Source organism: Canis lupus, chromosome 6 (genome assembly GCF_011100685.1).
Source record: "Canis lupus familiaris isolate Mischka breed German Shepherd chromosome 6, alternate assembly UU_Cfam_GSD_1.0, whole genome shotgun sequence".
Classification (NCBI taxonomy): Eukaryota; Metazoa; Chordata; class Mammalia; order Carnivora; family Canidae; genus Canis; species Canis lupus.
In genome coordinates, this window is record NC_049227.1 from 60,647,852 (window position 1) to 60,664,480 (window position 16,629).

Here is a 16,629-nt window from a genome sequence, read left to right on the forward strand (position 1 = left end):
TAAATTAAGGCATTACTGAAATATGTTTAAAATTGAGCACCATCCATCATAGAGATTGAGTTAGAATATCTACATAATATTTACACATCTCAACGGGAAAAGTAATTTTTCTTTTCAGTAGTTATCATTTTTGAAAACCCAGGTTGACTTGTAAGCCACTGTCTGTCTCATCCCTTACTAAGCATTTCCTTAGCTGATGCATTTCACTGATTTGATCTCACTGATATGATAATAAAATCATTGGTCACTCAGACACACAGAGGCTGGTAGCCATGTGTTGAATCACCTGCTGTTAATTCAGATAGAGGTATACAGATGGGACTCAGGGACCCAAATGTGTTAATCTGAGAAATCCCTCGGCAATATCCCATGGATTATAATATTGCTGAAATATCCGGTATATTACTGCAAGTTAAATACTTCTAGAATTAATTATTAAAAGTGTATTTACCAAGGTTTAGTAACTATTTAATATGTGTTGCTTCCCAATGGGAGATTAGCCTATCTAAGGGCTGTGGAATCCTGGGGCCTTTGGAATTAACAAATGATAAGCACCTGATTAAAAATAAATTAAATGCTAGTTAAAGTATTTAGGGAGCTCATTTAAAGTGTTTCATTAATAAGGAGTTTCCCCATCCCATCTTTATTGTTTTAAAATTACTAACTTTATACTGGAGTAGGAAACAAGATGGCTGCCAGAGAAGAATTGGGTGAATAACCGTATTTTCTTAATTACTTTTTTGTCCCTTGTGAGAGTTTTATTTTTTAAAGGAGATTTCTATGATTTTTTTTTTTTTTTTACCTGTGAAAATAGGTATCTTAATGCTGTAGATATTTGGAAGAAAGTATTTGATAACAGGTTCACCATTTATAGGCTGCTCTTACAGAATTCGCTTGCATTTTTTTCCTGTTTTCCTCAGAATACATATGTAAGTGTCCCTGACACTCTTTTCCAAGTTTTTTTCTGGAGCTATAATTTCCATAGTTAATGCAAGAAAAAAAATTCATTCCCTCTTGTATAGTCCTTCATAGAAAAACATGTAAATCATAATTTATGACAAAATGGTCTGAATTTGTCTCTCACATGTATTGAGTGCTTGTTATTATTATTTGCCAGCCATTGTACTAGGCCCATTCACATACTTTCTTTTTGAGGTCAATTTTCAAGGAATTGTCACACTTACGAATTTATATGCATGATATGCACAATGCCAGTCTGCTTAAGCTTGAATCAGAAAAGTTCAAGAACTCAGACCAACACTGATCTCTCCTAATGCAGAGCTTTTGGAAGAAAATGGGATTATTTCGAAGCCAACCCAGAAAGACAATGGGAGTTTTATATCGAAACAGACCTAAAGACATGTTTATAGATGAAACCATATATTTTGTTTTAATGCTTAAATTATATTTCATGTGTTTGAAATTAGTTTCTTTTGCATCTAAGCTATTTTTTTTTTTTTGTCTTTTTCAAAGTAGAAGTTCCTTGAGACTAGAGTCTTTATGCAATTAAAAGACATCCTGACTTTGAGGACATTATGCTTGATCCAGATAATTTAAAAGTAATGATGAGTTCTGAGCTTGGAGCCTGTTCATATCCATGTCTAAGAGCTGTGGATCAGTAGGAAAGATTGGGTAAGAGGAAACTGAATGGGTGTGGGGAATTGGGGAGTAGCATACAGGCAAGGATATGGTGGAGAGAAATGTTGCCTTTGACAATGACCGCTGGTTCCTCCTTGTTATTCATGGCAGCTTTCCAGCAGAGGGGGTCTCTAAACTGAAGGGCAGGGGAAGGTCTTCAGATGTATAGAGGGACCAGATTGGAAATTCAAGATAACTATGAAGGTTCACACCTTTGAAAACAATGTGGCAGATACACCAGATTTATTCAGAGAGGGCATTTTTACCATTGAACCAAGCGTAGGTTAAACAGGAAGCAGTGATCCTAAATAGGACCTGGGCTTGGACTTTGGGTAACAAATGTCTCTGGAACCACAGCCTAGATAGATCAAGTGTCAGCAAGCGGGAGAACCTGATCACAATAGAGAGTTGCAGATTGACTTGTGTGGTTGTGGCTAAGAGCTGAAAGTCAATGATAATAATTGAGTCACTTTATCTTAAGGATCGGGGATAATCAACCTAAAAGACAAAGGAGTTGCCTTTATCATTTATCAACCACATCTTGAAACCAGAGGACAGACCTGCTTAGGGTTCCTGCATTAGGCAACTACAAAGAAAAATGTAGCATTTTCACAAATCCTGAAGATACATATGTGTACGATGAACCTTCCACAGTTAATATGAGTAGATTGACCACCATGGGGAGAGAGAATAAAATCAAGTGACAATAGAATGCATTTTGGCTGTGCTCATTGGCCACGGCCAGTGGTCAGGCAGCAGATGTGGTCTTTATGTTACCAGCAAAGGCTTTGAAACCTCTCCTGGATCACCTCCCACCCTCGTGGCTCCCTGAGCAATGCTGATAACAACTAGCCAAGTGTCTGCTGCTGCTGCTGCTGAAATTACCTCTTTGGTCTCACACAGAGCCATCCCAGTCCATGGAGAACAGCCAGCGTGTCTGTAGAGATGGCAACTTAGAGGCTGAATGCATCCTGTTGTATGTGGGGGTTGCATGATTCCATGAGAGGCCTTTCAGTGAGAGTGCTATCTGATGATAGTTGATGCTGCCAGTATCTTGGTAGATACTGGGAAGTTTCATCTTGAGGGGGACTATCAGAGGTTACCTTGTGAGCCATGGAAGTGTCTGGGTTTATGACAGCTAAAGACTTTGATACTGAATGCCTGGTTGTGGTCACTATATATGTACATATGATTATCATAACGTTCAGCTCTAGAATTGTGGGAAAACCAATATGCTGGGTATATGTCTATAGTATCTAAGTCATGGTGAGACTCTTTCCACATTAGTGTCAAATTAAAACTCTTTCTAGTGCATTAGCCCCAGAGCTGATCCATCCCTGATTCCTGAAGCTAAAAAGAACAAAACTGACTGTTTTCTAAAGCAGAGATGTTTGTTTTAAAACATTGGGGAATGTGGAATTGGGCTCAGAGGGCAGGGCTCCTCATGTCTCTTGGTACTCTATACTTGGCTTTTTTGCTTCAGAGGGGGAAGCTGAAAGTGGATGCTGAGTGAATACAGTGCACAGCTGAGTGGATTATTAGTAGATGGGTCATTGAGTACTTCCTATGTGCTAGGAACAGTACTAAGTTCTTGCATGCATGACCTAATTTCTTTCTCCCCACCATTTTTGAAGGAGATACTACTATTTCTGCATATTTTTCAGATGAATGAAGCCAATACTTAGAGTGGTGAAAAAAATTGCCTAATCTAGTAAGGAGCAGGGCTGGTTTTGACTCTGGCCACCTGACTCTAGGGCTCAGTTTCTTTACCTTGAGTATTTAGGTAATGAGAAATTTGGTGCCATACGTAATTGAAGGCATTAGGGTTAAAAATGCATTATAAACTATACTTAAGACTCTCGGAAGGCATAAAGACTTGTGACAGTAAAGCACTACCCCTTCCCCCAACTTAGGATACAAAGCTTGCCCTCCATGCTAAGTCCTCTCTACGTGGTAACTATGATAATGAATTTGGTTGCTGCATTCCTTTACACATTCTCTACATATATATTTATCCTTAAACAACGTACCTTGTTGTTTTGCACTGCTTTTAATTAGGCTCTGATATGAATATTTCTTTGGAAGTTGGAAAGAAGTTGCTTAGAGAGAAAATAGAAATCGTGGAACTCATCTCCTACGCGAGTGTGTCCTGTGACAGTAACCCGTTTTGCAGGTTTTTGGTGCTCTCTCGGGACTGTATTCAAGGGCTGAGCAATTTTGCCAGCATATTTTCAGGGAGAATGTTTTTGAACCACAAGTACATAAGACAGATCTTGAAAGAGTTGCCCTTTCTTGTAGCTGGGGGCAGAATCAAGTGTGCCCTCCCATCTGCACTGTGATTGTCAGAATGGCTAATTTTCTTTGATTCTACATTTTCTGGCATTTGGAAAATGTACCCCAAGAAGTTAAAATCCTCATCTTTGCTCGGTACTCTGTGGCAGCTGCCTGCCTGGTGGCTTCTGGTAGTTCCGTGAAACGTGTGGGCAGAAGAACAGAAGGGCTGGGGAAGGAAATAGAGTGACTGGAATAGCATTTGCCGGCAGAATGTTTGTAGCTGAAGGGGGAGCATATCCAGAGGACACTGTTAGGAATATTTTAAAATCACAGGTGCACTTCTGCTCCTTGCAATTTAAAGACACATTGCAAATGCAATTTGTATAACTGTTTCGCAGAGTGGCTACATGGCTTCCTTGTTTCTAAGTTGGGGTTCTTGTGAGCCTCTTGTCGGCAAAGGAGGGGATGAGTTGTGTCTACTTCTCCCAAGAGAGAATGAGTTTTAAAGCAGCACTCTTTCTCCAGCACTCAGGATAGAGCTTGTAGGAATTTAAGAAAGGTTCTTTGGGGAAGAAATGAATAAGTAGAAATATCATGTTTTCCAACTTGAGGCTAACCCAGTTGTGGTTAAAATTTTTACTTATGTCTGTTGGCCCCACTAATCTAGTTCAGCTCTGAGGTCAGACCTGTGCTAAAGATTGCTTTACCCATAGATGGATTCTGAGTATACTTTCAGATGGTGAAAGAAAATACTTTTCTGTGCCCACCTTCCAGTAATTTACAAAAATCTGAAATTCCACCCGAGAAGTTTTATTCTCGGCAATAAAAGGGAACCTCGTTTTGGTGGTTCAAAGTCCTAAAATTATTTATCCCATCAATAAACTTTTTTGAGTACTTACCCCAAAATATGCATATTTATCAACTTATAAATTATGTACGTACTATTGCATGAATTGTTAATACATAATAGAACCTATGCAAACATTTTAACTGGAGGAGACAAAAGCGAAATATAATATTTCATATAGTAATGATGCAAAATCCTTTGCTTTCATGAACACTATCATCATGACTGTGATTGAGTTATAATCAATAATTTTTTATCAGCTTGGTTTAGTACTATATGATGTAGCTTGGTCTGGTTCTAAATTAAGCTTCTTTTAAAATCTTTTTTGATGTCTGTTATAGCTAGAAAGAATACTTCATCAAAGTATTTAGGCCTTGTGGCTACATTTATTAATTTGTGATATTCAGTTTTTAGTTTTCATCCATCATTATACAGGCATTCTTGTTGCTCCTTGGCAAGCAAATGTCCATCTTTCCTAGTGCTAATCAGTTGTCTTTGCAAACTAATTAGAAGGAACTAATTTTTAATATTTTAAACAAATTGATTTAAATTCCTTGGAGAGAGTTTTGTTCTGGAGGATTTTTAAACAGTTTATTCTGTTTTCAAGTTGTTAAACAGGTTATTCTATTTTCAAGTTGTTAAAAAGTATGAAGTAGGACGATATGGGAGATTTTTATAGGTGACAGACATATCATTTTCAATAGTAAAATCATATTAAAATGGAAATAATTCTAAATACCAATTTTTTTTTTTTTTTGAGAGAGAGCATGAGAGGATAGTGGGAAGGGGAGAGGGAGAGGAAGAGAGAGACTCTTAAGCAGGCTCCATGCTCAGTGTTGAGCCAATGTGGGACTTGATTTCATGACCCTGAGGTCATGACCTGAGCCAAAATCAAGAATTGGGTGCTTAGCCAACAGAGCCACCCAAGCACTTCTCTAAATACAAATTTTAAAATATTCTTTCCATGACCAAGTTTTAGTTTTAGTTTTTTGTTTTAAAACAGTATTTCTTGGGATCCCTGGGTGGCTCAGCGGTTTAGCGCCTGCCTTTGGTCCAGGGCACGATCCTGGAGTCCCAGGATCGAGTCCCACGTCGGGCTCCTAGCATGGAGCCTGCTTCTCCCTCTGCCTGTGTCTCTGCCTCTCTCTCTCTACGTCTATCATGAATAAATAAATAAAATCTTAAAAAAAAAAAACAGTATTTCTTGTCCATGAAACATCAAGTTCAACCTTATAGGACAGATTAAGTATGTTTTCTTTTCTTAAAAAAGTCAGCAAATTCATACCTCTTGACTTTTTTGTAAAATAAAAATGCAAAAGTATGTATGAGTGTCATAAGACTTTCTAGTTGTTGGTCACGAGATAATCCACCAAACTGTGTGGTACAAAAGATTTTAATGGGCTTTTTCTATCTTATTGCAGGATAATTATAAACGTTTTGCTGTATTTTAAAGGTTTTATCGTTGTCACGGTTGTATTTAATCCTGTAGGACTTTGACACTTATCTTCACCTTTTTGCTGTAATAGCTTATTAATGATGCCAATGAAAAGTTTTTTTACATAAATTTTTGAACCTTCTCACCTATTTTGTAACAGCTTAGTTTAGTTTTAACTTTGTAATATAACACATAAATCTCCTTAAGCAAGCCTAAGTGAACTGAACAGTAGCACAGTAAACTAAGCAATATGACATACTCCTATGTACTTCTACATAGTAGATTTCCTGTCCTTTCCTCAGGGTACTTTGTATACCTTATGTGACATATGACCACTTGAAAGGTAGGCTTATGGGAGAACTAGAACAATTTATATTCAATATTAGTAAATCTTTTGTTTTTTTTTAACATAAAAATACATATGAAAGAAGAACTAATATTTTTCTTCCCTATGCCAATAATACATTATATGTATCCCAGATTATCAACTGCCTACCTAACATTGATCCTGTTATAATGTAAATCGTCTTGGGTGATGGAAGTACTTGAAGAAATTATGTCCCTCAGTATGAATTAATTCAACTTTTTTGAAAATAAGCTTCAATAGGGTGAGAACCTGAGTAAAGTAAATAGTGTTGGCCCTTGGTGGTGGTGGGTGGTTATTTGGAACTCAGGCAAGATGGAGTGTACCAAACTGTGAAGCTAGGAGAGTAAAACATACATTCTGAGATTTCTCAACAGTAAGTTCCTTCTTCTTACTTCTGTAACAATTCAGAGTTGTGGCACAGGGCAAAGCAGATACCCCAGTTGTCCTGTCATCTCATTTCAGAGAGCAGCTCTGTTGCAGGCCCACCAGAAGGAAAGGTGTTGGGCCAGGATGTGGCCCCCAGCTGCGGCCAAGGCATTTGGTCAGAGCAGAAGTGATCTGAACCCTAAAGATGGTATTGTTTCATGAATGGTCGGTTACCATCCCTTGGATTATGAATATAATCTGACACTCCTTCTGAGGTCTAAAAACCTAAGTGTTCAAATAGCTTTTCTAGACTATGTCATTTTCTAGTAGGAGAGATTGAGGTGGCTGTTTAGTTTAACTGTATTACAGTAAGGTCCCACACTAGGTGAGTGGCAAAATCACTATTTTCAAAGACTCTCCCAATCCTCTCATGAAAGGTACTGGGGTTGGTGACTTTCTTCTTATTATTCTGTCTTGAGCCTGGCAGCACAAGTAAGGGTTTTGTTCTCTTGACTATATTGATTTCTGGACTGGTAGGGTCATCATTCTCACCTCTTTCTTCCATTTTCCTCTTGCTTACCTCTCCTATTACTCCCTGTTGAAATGCTACTACCACAAGACCCAGGAAGTCACTACCAGTAGTTGACATCTTTATGGTATTCACCATCATAAATGATCACCATCAAATAACCTAACTAGATCATGGCTCCTTTATACTTGATGCTGAGAGGAATAGGATGGGCATTTTATAATGACATTTTAGAGCATTTATGTCTTTAAACATCTATCTGTTCTCTGGAGAAAACATCTTCTCCCTTGCTGAGTAAAAATGCATCTATTTTCTGTAAATCCTGAATGCCACATCAGCTTATGTTACACTCCATGAGATGAAAAAAAAACCCTCAATGTAGCACATGGAAGATAAAGTCTTTACTCTGTTTGTGCTGAGTCTGATGCTGATGGATGAAAACTTATTAGAGGAATGTGCTCACCATGCTTGGAGACTTTGCTGTTAACAGTTTTCCATATCTCATTTTTCTGATATGAGTCTTATTTCAGAGAATGCAGATTAGATGATGAAAGATTGAGGAAAAAATCTACTGAAAAGAAAAAAAGGAACCCCCACCCCACATTGTGTATACTTTGTAGATTGATGTAACTCATAGGTGAAGAGGAACCCAAACCAGTACATTTTCAAGTCTTCCTCTACAGAATCCAAGTAAGCACCTCCAATTTCAGTAGCTCTACACCATTAAAAGCAGTCCATAAGACATAGAAATAAATTCTAGAAAATATTATTAACTGGGGTGTGCTCAGTCTCAGTGAAAATTCTGGATTATGGAACTTTAAATAAATATGTACCCAGTGCTTTAAAATATCATACCACTGGAGAAACCAGATGTCTAGCTCACTGAGTCATCAAGCCTAGACTCTAGAACTCAGGAGAACATGGAAAAGGCCTTACTGGCAGTGTGGAGACAAGCTTCCAGAAAGCATAGGTAAGGTACTTCATAGGAAGGCTTGGCATTTCTCACAGAACCTCATCTGGACCATTGCGTATAAAATAAAACACTTTATTAGAAACCTCAGAGACATACTGATGGATAATGAACAGCAATGAGAGGGTGGAGATGAAAAAGTATTAAGGGCCAATGTAAGTATGATAATTTGACATGACTTAATATAGAAAAAAGTGATCTTGTAAGGCATAATACAATTATTTCAGTGATGGTGATTTTGAATAAATAAAAATGGATTAAGTTATGACCAGTGCATTCTGTTTGGTAAAGCAGATAAGTGTGTAATGTATTTTTTCTAAATCCTTTCAGAAGAGAATAAGTAATAGTAATTTGCATGTGCTGAGCATTTACTGGGACAAACATTGATCTGAAGGCTTTTTTGTGCATCATCTCATTAAATCCTCAGATTATCATTATGAAAAGTTACCATTGTTATCCTGATCTTATGGATGACGAAATTGAGGCAAAAGACATTTACTTGCCTTAGCTGGTGCAGGAGTGGACTCAGCCTCGGTCACCATGTTTAACCACCGTGCCTTACTTACCTCACTAAGGAAAATAAATATTGATGCTTAAACTCAAAATCTTAGTTGTCTGGAAATTTTTCTTGTATGGATTCCTAATGATGCAATATAAATGAGACATTTGTGCATATATTTAAATAGCTTTAATTACAACTAGGTTCCAATTATGTTACCTAGTATTTTCTGAGACTTTCTTAAGTGATAGATAAGAATGTTTTCACAATTAAAGCTTTGACTATTTTCTGTAAGTGGAGGTTTATATAGTGTGAAGGTAGCTTCAAGGTTGACAACTTGCTGTCATGATACTTAAGAGAATGTTGAATTTGTCCTAGAACTTTAGATTTACAAAATCATTAAGCCTTGTTTATGTTATTCCTTTGCTTTGCAAAAACATTTTTTTTAACAGACAGTACAAAGGTAAACTTTAGCTTTGCTCCTGTCAGAATTATCTAATTTCTAATTAGGGGAGCCTGATTTAATGAGATTTTCCTAAGTAGTTTGGATAAGCCTTGGATGACTGACTTTAAGTAAGTGATGTGGCTTTTTTTTTTTTTTAACTAGTTAATCATTTGTTGCTTTCATAATTGATCAGTCCAGCATTTCTCATAGAGCTGGGTAATTAGGCATTTGTTATAGACACTGTGGGACTATGAAATGAGGGATGAGAAAGGGGAGCCCAGAAGGGATGAAACAAGCCATGTGGTTCCTCACTCCTCTGCTGGCTTCGAAGAGGCAGGAAGGGTAGTTGCAGCAAGCATGGGCCTGCCCATGACAGTGCTTATTACCAGGCAAGAGTCCTGCTCACTACCTCTGCTAAATAGTGGAGCTTGTCCACACATTCGTGTTAGCAATTTGGTGAAGTCAGTGCTAATACTAGCTGCCAGTGCAATTGCATTTCTCCACAGTCTCTCTTTTTTTTTTTTAAATGTTCACAGGACCATTAGAAATCACTAAAAACTAGGAAGGAGGAAACAGCCATCTGAAAATGTATTGGCCATCATATTGTTTTGAGATGATGAAAGCAACCACAGAGTAGTAGAATATCCTGGACGTCTCTAACAGTTCATCAGAATCGGTTAAGTCCAATGAAACGCTTGGAAAGATATCTGAGAAGAGGAAAACAAAATGCCAATCTTAGCTACCAAGTAGTTGGTTTAACCTCAGTTGTTTTGACTGAAATATCTATTAGTCATTTTCACAAATTTTAATAAATATTTCCAGAAAGTGACTATGCTGTGGGTTTTCTAACTCTTTACACATCCATGCAGTACACCAAATTCCAAAGGCAATGCCTTAGGGAGAGCCTCATATGGCAGGTTGGAGAATTTACTTTGAACAGACAAAAGACAGCCCAGCACCAACTGCAATTCAGCCCTCACACGTATAAACACGTGCTCCCATAACCCATTTCTTTTAATGAGTAATGAATTACCTCCCCTGTTTTCCTGAACTTCAGCCTTTTTCCAAAGGGCTATGCAGAAAAGTGCATTGATGTGGAACAACCAGGTAAGATGAGACAGGCTGTTCAACCCATGTTATTAAAGAAATTGGTTCACCTTTTTGATTCTGTGTCATTGTAGTTTCAGCCATTCATTTGTTCAATAAGCAGTTTGGTATGTTCTGGGAAATAATGAATATTGATCATAAAATCGATCGCTTATTAAGAAACAGACTAAGGGAAATTGTTTATCCAATCAATTGTAATTTTTGATTTGTTATTTATATTTTCCAATTTCATCCACCCCTCCCTGAGGCTCTCCTACTCTCAGGAACACTAAGGGAAAGGCATATAGACACTGGCTGGAACTTCTGAAAGAGTACAAAACCCAATACATTCGTTATAGATCACGTTGGCTGAAATGGCCCATAATAAAGGAGAATGTGATTGAGAACTGCAGACACATTGCCTCTTGCACCTGTGGCTATTGGGCTGAAACTTTATATAGTAATATGATTTTTGCTAAACAGGGTGTGTGCTTGCTGCTCATAATGTGTAAGCTAGCTGGGTCGTGCTTTGGAAGACAAAATAGTTGCACACAATTAAAATGTTTCTACAAGCTAACAAAGATTTTGAGCAAGCCTGGAAAAAGAGGTTCATTACTTGGGATATATATGGTATTTGTTTTACTTGAAGGGTTCTTATTTTTTTTAATGTTTTTGGTATACTGGAAATAAAATGCATCACTCTAGAATTTTTCTGAAGCTTTAACAGCAAAAATGTGCCCAGTTGAGGCAGGTTCAAAAGAATGAAGTGATGTAATGTGTAGATGGATCTTCTAGGAGTATAGAGGGTGGGGAGAAATCACACATTTCCTTCGAGATTCTGGGAAAAGGCACCACTGTCCTATTGCGCAAAATATTGATGCGTACTTTGATGAACCCTCTGGGGAAAAATTGAACGAGTCCTGCTATGAAACAGCAGACCAGATCACCATTCTAGATGTCCTTGTTAAAATGAGGAGTAAATCAGGGGCAACCTGAGAGCATATGTTTCTAGTTTCATTTTTCACTTATGTGGAAAACCAGGGCTTGAGACCGATGTATAAACTAATCTCATTCCTGGTAGAAGTGATTCCAACTTTTTGCCCTTTTCCCACAGTGCATCTAAGGTAGAGAAAATGTAACTGCATTCCCAAGTGGCTAATTAACTTTCTCTGGGATTTGTGAGCACCAGGTGAATATATTGCTCATGTTCATACTTCATTTGAAATGTGATTTTGAATATCCCTCTAGCTGGCTGCAGACACTGATGAAAATTGCCTCTCTCTTTCTCATTCTCCCTTCCCCTCCCAACCCTGTTTTCCAAGCCTTCAAGATCAGAGACCTTCATAGCGTGTGGTAGGTATAATTTCCAACCAGAGTTTCAAGTTTAGATGTTTAGTCCTTATCTTAATGGCTACAAAAGCGGAGAGTCCTTTGTTAAAGAACTAAAAGAACTGTCAATTTTATTTTACTAGTTGGACATCCCACTTGCATTTATTTTTAGACTTGACTCATCTTTTGTCTTTCACCTGCTTTTACCAGTTACCTTCAAAGTTTTCCTCTGTGAACTAGTTTTCAATTTAGCTAGTTCAAATGCCTTCTTGTTGTAAACATGCGTTCACTACAGGAACAAGGGACTACTAATAGGCAATGTGATAATCATCTTATGAACATTGGATCACAGTGAGTCCTTATGACCATCTCTTTAGAATGATTTCTTTTATTAAACTATTTTGTCGTCTTCTTTCCCTCTTGCTTGTTTTCCTCTCTTTTCTTTTACCCTCTCTCTCATGGAACAAATCATCACCTGTCTCTGGTATGTCCAATAACTCAGTGCTTTCTAGATCTCTCCCTTTTGCCTATAAACCATGAGTCTGGGGAGGAGCAAGATGGCGGAAGAGTAGGGTCTCCAAATCACCTGTCTCCACCAAACTACCTAGAAAACCTTCAAATTATCCTGAAAATCTATGAATTCGGCCTGAGATTTAAAGAGAGACCAGCTGGAATGCTACAGTGAGAAGAGTTCGCGCTTCTATCAAGGTAGGAAGACGGGGAAAAAGAAATAAAGAAACAAAGGCCTCCAAGGGGGAGGGGCCCCGCGAGGAGCCGGGCTGAGGCCGGGGCGAGTGTCCCCAGGACAGGAGAGCCCCGTCCCGGAGACGCAGGAGCTGCACCGACCTTCCCGGGCGGAAAGGGGCTCCAGGGAGGTGGAGCAGGACCCGGGAGGGCGGGGATGCCCTCGGGCTCCCGGGGACAGTAACAGCAACTGCGCGCCCAGGAGAGTGCGCCGAGCTCCCTAAGGGCTGCAGCGCGCACGGCGGGACCCGGAGCAGCTGGAGGGGCTCGGGCAGAGGAAGAGGCTCCGCGGAGGGGGCTGCGTGGCCCCGGGAGCAGCTCGGAGGGGCTCGGGCAGAGGAAGAGGCTCCGTGCAGAGGGGCCTGCGCGGTTCCAGGAGCAGCTCGGAGGGGCTCGGGCGGCGGCTCCGCGGAGGGGGCTGCGCGGCCCGGGAGCGCGAATCCAACAGCGCAGGCTCCGGAGCACAGGGCGCCGGGACACAGCCCAGGATCCCGCCTCCCCCGGGACAGGCAGAGGCCGGGAGGGCCCAGGACAGCGAGGACGCTCCTGCCCCAGCTGAGCACATCAGCGGCCCCGCCCCGGAGCCTCCAGGCCCTGCAGACGGAGTTCCTGCCGGAGCTGAATCCAGGTTTCCAGAGCTGCCCCGCCACTGGGGCTGTTCCTCCTGCGGCCTCACGGGGTAAACAACCCCCACTGAGCCCTGCACCAGGCAGGGGCACAGCAGCTCCCCCAACTGCTAACACCTGAAAATCAGCACAACAGGCCCCTCCCCCAGAAGACCAGCTAGACGGACAACTTCCAGGAGAAGCCAAGGGACTTAAAGTACACAGAATCAGAAGATACTCCCCGGTGGTTCTTTTTTTGTTTGTTTGTTTTTGTTTTTGTTTTTGTTTTGTTTTGCTTTTTGATTTGTTTCCTTCCCCCACCCCCTTTTTTTCTCCTTTCTTTTTCTTTCTCTTTTTCTTTTTTTTTTTCGTTTTTTTTTTCTTTTTCTTCCCTTTTTTTTTTTCTCTTTCTCTTTTCTTTCCTTCTTTCTCTCCTCTCTTTTTCTCTTTTTCCCAATACAACTTGCTTTTGGCCACTCTGCACTGAGCAAAATGACTAGAAGGAAAACCTCACCTCAAAAGAAAGAATCAGAAACAGTCCTCTCTCCCACAGAGTTACAAAATCTGGATTACAATTCAATGTCAGAAAGCCAATTCAGAAGCACTATTATACAGCTACTGGTGGCTCTAGAAAAAAGTATAAAGGACTCAAGAGACTTCATGACTGCAGAATTTAGAGCTAATCAGGCAGAAATTAAAAATCAATTGAATGAGATGCAATCCAAACTAGAAGTCCTAACGACGAGGGTTAACGAGGTGGAAGAACGAGTGAGTGACCTAGAAGACAAGTTGATAGCAAAGAGGGAAACTGAGGAAAAAAGAGACAAACAATTAAAAGACCATGAAGATAGATTAAGGGAAATAAACGACAGCCTGAGGAAGAAAAACCTACGTTTAATTGGGGTTCACGGGGCGCCGAAAGGGACAGAGGGCCAGAATATGTATTTGAACAAATTCTAGCTGAAAACTTTCCTAATCTGGGAAGGGAAACAGGCATTCAGATCCAGGAAATAGAGAGATCCCCCCCTAAAATCAATAAAAACCGTTCAACACCTCGACATTTAATTGTGAAGCTTGCAAATTCCAAAGATAAGGAGAAGATCCTTAAAGCAGCAAGAGACAAGAAATCCCTGACTTTTATGGGGAGGAGTATTAGGGTAACAGCAGACCTCTCCACAGAGACCTGGCAGGCCAGAAAGGGCTGGCAGGATATATTCAGGGTCCTAAATGAGAAGAACATGCAACCAAGAATACTTTATCCAGCAAGGCTCTCATTCAAAATGGAAGGAGAGATAAAGAGCTTCCAAGACAGGCAGCAACTAAAAGAATATGTGACCTCCAAACCAGCTCTGCAAGAAATTTTAAGGGGGCCTCTTAAAATTCCCCTTTAAGAAGAAGTTCAGTGGAACAGTCCACAAAAACAAAGACTGAATAGATATCATGATGACACTAAACTCATATCTCTCAATAGTAACTCTGAATGTGAACGGGCTTAATGACCCCATCAAAAGGCGCAGGGTTTCAGACTGGATAAAAAAGCAGGACCCATCTATTTGCTGTCTACAAGAGACTCATTTTAGACAGAAGGACACCTACAGCCTGAAAATAAAAGGTTGGAGAACCATTTACCATTCGAATGGTCCTCAAAAGAAAGCAGGGGTAGCCATCCTTCTATCAGATAAACTAAAATTTACCCCAAAGACTGTAGTGAGAGATGAAGAGGGACACTATATCATACTTAAAGGATCTATTCAACAAGAGGACTTAACAATCCTCAATATATATGCTCCGAATGTGGGAGCTGCCAAATATATAAATCAATTATTAACCAAAGTGAAGAAATACTTAGATAATAATACACTTATACTTGGTGACTTCAATCTAGCTCTTTCTATACTCGACAGGTCTTCTAAGCAAAACATCTCCAAAGAAACGAGAGCTTTAAATGATACACTGGACCAGATGGATTTCACAGATATCTACAGAACTTTACATCCAAACTCAACTGAATACACATTCTTCTCAAGCGCACATGGAACTTTCTCCAGAATAGACCACATATTGGGTCACAAATCGGGTCTGAACCGATACCAAAAGATTGGGATTGTCCCCTGCATATTCTCGGACCATAATGCCTTGAAATTAGAACTAAATCACAACAAGAAGTTTGGAAGGACCTCAAACACATGGAGGTTAAGGACCATCCTGCTAAAAGATAAAAGGGTCAACCAGGAAATTAAGGAAGAATTAAAAAGATTCATGGAAACTAATGACAATGAAGATACAACCGTTCAAAATCTTTGGGATGCAGCAAAAGCAGTCCTAAGGGGGAAATACATCGCAATACAAGCATCCATTCAAAAACTGGAAAGAACTCAAATACAAAAGCTAACCTTACACATAAAGGAGCTAGAGAAAAAACAGCAAATAGATCCTACACCCAAGAGAAGAAGGGAGTTAATAAAGATTCGAGCAGAACTCAACGAAATCGAGACCAGAAGAACTGTGGAACAGATCAACAGAACCAGGAGTTGGTTCTTTGAAAGAATTAATAAGATAGATAAACCATTAGCCAGCCTTATTAAAAAGAAGAGAGAGAAGACTCAAATTAATAAAATCATGAATGAGAAAGGAGAGATCACTACCAACACCAAGGAAATACAAACGATTTTAAAAACATATTATGAACAGCTATACGCCAATAAATTAGGCAATCTAGAAGAAATGGACGCATTCCTGGAAAGCCACAAACTACCAAAACTGGAACAGGAAGAAATAGAAAACCTGAACAGGCCAATAACCAGGGAGGAAATTGAAGCAGTCATCAAAAACCTCCCAAGACACAAGAGTCCAGGGCCAGATGGCTTCCCAGGAGAATTTTATCAAACGTTTAAAGAAGAAATCATACCTATTCTCCTAAAGCTGTTTGGAAAGATAGAAAGAGATGGAGTACTTCCAAATTCGTTCTATGAAGCCAGCATCACCTTAATTCCAAAGCCAGACAAAGACCCCGCCAAAAAGGAGAATTACAGACCAATATCCCTGATGAACATGGATGCAAAAATTCTCAACAAGATACTGGCCAATAGGATCCAACAGTACATTAAGAAAATTATTCACCATGACCAAGTAGGATTTATCCCTGGGACACAAGGCTGGTTCAACACCCGTAAAACAATCAATGTGATTCATCATATCAGCAAGAGAAAAACCAAGAACCATATGATCCTCTCATTGGATGCAGAGAAAGCATTTGACAAAATACAGCATCCATTCCTGATCAAAACTCTTCAGAGTGTAGGGATAGAGGGAACATTCCTCGACATCTTAAAAGCCATCTATGAAAAGCCCACAGCAAATATCATTCTCAATGGGGAAGCACTGGGAGCCTTTCCCCTAAGATCAGGAACAAGACAGGGATGTCCACTCTCACCACTGCTATTCAACATAGTACTGGAAGTCCTAGCCTCAGCAATCAGACAACAAAAAGACATT

At 39.7% G+C, this 16,629-nt stretch overlaps 1 long non-coding RNA gene across 2 annotated transcripts in view; it reads left to right on the forward strand.

Annotated features, from left to right (window-relative positions):
- The window catches only part of LOC102152020, a 190,942-nt gene extending 180,786 nt beyond the window's left edge, over window positions 1–10,156 (forward strand). For both annotated transcript variants that reach the window (XR_005361299.1, XR_005361298.1), the window contains 2 exons: window positions 1,477–1,632; window positions 9,907–10,156. This is a non-coding gene — a long non-coding RNA (uncharacterized LOC102152020). The remainder of the gene's footprint in view (window positions 1–1,476; window positions 1,633–9,906) is intronic.
- The last annotated feature ends 6,473 nt before the right edge of the window (window positions 10,157–16,629 follow it).